This window comes from Monodon monoceros, unplaced genomic scaffold (assembly GCF_005190385.1).
Source record: "Monodon monoceros isolate NGI ecotype Baffin Bay Population unplaced genomic scaffold, NGI_Narwhal_1 Contig4643_ctg1, whole genome shotgun sequence".
Classification (NCBI taxonomy): Eukaryota; Metazoa; Chordata; class Mammalia; order Artiodactyla; family Monodontidae; genus Monodon; species Monodon monoceros.
This window is the reverse complement of record NW_021700520.1, coordinates 1-2,414: the sequence shown is the minus strand read 5'-3', so window position 1 is coordinate 2,414 and position 2,414 is coordinate 1. Positions and strand designations below refer to the sequence as shown.

General features: G+C 46.3%; 1 pseudogene; it reads left to right on the top strand.

Annotated features, from left to right (window-relative positions):
- The first annotated feature begins 108 nt into the window (after positions 1 to 108).
- Positions 109 to 2,408, top strand: LOC114887376 (annotated as a pseudogene).
- The last annotated feature ends 6 nt before the right edge of the window (positions 2,409 to 2,414 follow it).

Genomic DNA, 2,414 nt, shown 5'->3' with positions numbered 1-2,414 from the left:
CCTGGTGGCGCAGCGGTTGAGAGTCCACCTGCCGACGCAGGGGACACAGGTTCGTGTACCGGTCCGTGAAGATCCCACATGCCGCGGAGCGGCTAGGCCCGTGAGCCATGGCCGCTGAGCCTGTGCGTCCAGAGCCTGTGCTCCACAACGGGAGAGGCCACAACAGTGAGAGGCCCGCGTACCACAGAAAAAAGAAAATCTCCTTAGCCAGATTTCAAAAAAGCCTGTGGCCATTCCAATATGATCCAACATAGCGGAATATGATAGAAGGAAAATTGGCAAAGAAAGAGACGCTGGTCTTACCCGATGGAAGTTAAAATATCTCACTTTTGACAATTTTGCAAAAACTTATAATTCCATGAACTAATTCCTAGGGTTCTTCATAGGACCTAAAAAGGAACCCATAGAGTTGTGGAACAACAATAGAAGCTGCTGTGATGAGAAGCCCGGGCACCGCAACAAAGAGTAGCCCCCGCTCGCCGCAACTAGAGAAAGTCTGCACGCAGCATTGAAGACCCAACGCAGCCAAAATAAAAATAAATAAAGATAAATAGATTTATTTTTAAAAAAGTAATACTCGGGTTTGAGGCATGAGAAATATGATGAGGAGAAATTAGCTAATCCTTTCAGAACTTTTAAAATATCAAACTCAGTCTCTAAGATTTGAGCATTATATACAACGTTGGTTACTTATTAGTGGTTTGGGAAGGCCAATTTAAAATTTTCTGATCTTACTGTATTGAAATACACGGCCCTAATGTTTTCCACATTGACTACATGAATGATGAAGTAAAGTCAATCATGTATTTCCTTTCCAACTGGACAGAAAACAAAAATTTTAAAAGTGTTTGGACTACTGACTTTTGATTTCTTCTAAGGCAAGTGTATAGGTAATTTTTATTCCCTGATTAGGAGAAAAATGGTGGAAGAGGGCAGGGTTAAGAATTAAGATTTCAAGAGCGTGAGAGGTAGATGGCCAACCAGAGTTCCTAAGGTTCGGTGCCTGTAACTGTTGCCGCCGCTTAAGCCTGCCAAAGCAGTGGTACGGCTGCTGCCCTCGTATTTGCTACCTCTAGAAACATTCTTGCCAGTAGTGGCGGCAGCGGGACTCAACTACCCCCTTTTCTCACTCTCTCCAGAAGCTCCAGATGGCGTCTTCTGTGGGCAACGTGGCCGACAGCACAGAACCAACGAAACGTATGCTTTCCTTCCAAGGGTTAGCTGAGTTGGCACATCGAGAATATCAGGCAGGAGATTTTGAGGCAGCTGAGAGACACTGCATGCAGCTGTGGAGACAAGAGCCAGACAATACTGGAGTACTTTTATTACTTTCATCTCTACACTTCCAGTGTCGAAGGCTGGACAGATCTGCCCACTTTAGTACTCTGGCAATTAAACAGAACCCTCTTCTGGCAGAAGCCTATTCGAATTTGGGGAATGTGTACAAGGAAAGAGGGCAGTTGCAGGAAGCAATGGAGCATTACCGGCATGCATTGCATCTCAAACCAGATTTCATCGATGGCTATATTAACCTGGCAGCCGCTTTGGTAGCAGCAGGCGACATGCAAGGGGCAGTACAAGCTTACGTCTCTGCTCTTCAGTGCAATCCTGATTTGTACTGTGTTCGCAGTGACCTGGGGAACCTGCTCAAAGCCCTGGGTCGCTTGGAAGGAGCCAAGGCATGTTATTTGAAAGCAGTGGAGACGCAACCGAACTTTGCAGTAGCTTGGAGTAATCTTGGCTGTGTTTTCAATGCACAAGGGGAGATTTGGCTTGCAATTCATCACTTTGAAAAGGCTGTCACCCTTGACCCCAATTTTCTGGATGCTTATATCAATTTAGGAAATGTCTTGAAAGAGGCACGGATTTTTGACAGAGCTGTGGCAGCTTACCTTTGTGCCCTAAGCTTGAGCCCAAATCATGCAGTGGTACGTGCCAACCTGGCTTGTGTATACTATGAGCAAGGCCTGATGGATCTGGCAATAGACACCTACAGGCGAGCTGTTGAACTGCAACCACATTTCCCTGATGCTTACTGCAACCTAGCCAACGCTCTGGAAGAGAAGGGCCGTGTTGCCGAAGCAGAAGATTGTTATAATACAGCTCTGCGGCTGTGCCCCACCCATGCAGACTCTCTGAATAACCTGGCCAATATCAAAGGAGACCAGGGAAACATTGAAGAGGCAGTTCGCTTGTATCGTAAAGCATTAGAAGTCTTCCCAGAGTTTGCTGTTGCCCATTCAAATTTAGCAAGTGTATTGGAGCAGCAGGGGAAACTGCAGGAAGCTCTGATGCATTATAAGGAGGCTGTTCGAATCAGTCCTACCTTTGCTGATGCCTACTGTAACATGGGAAACACTCTAAAGGAGATGCAGGATGTTCAGGGAGCCTTGCAGTGTTATACTCGTGCCATT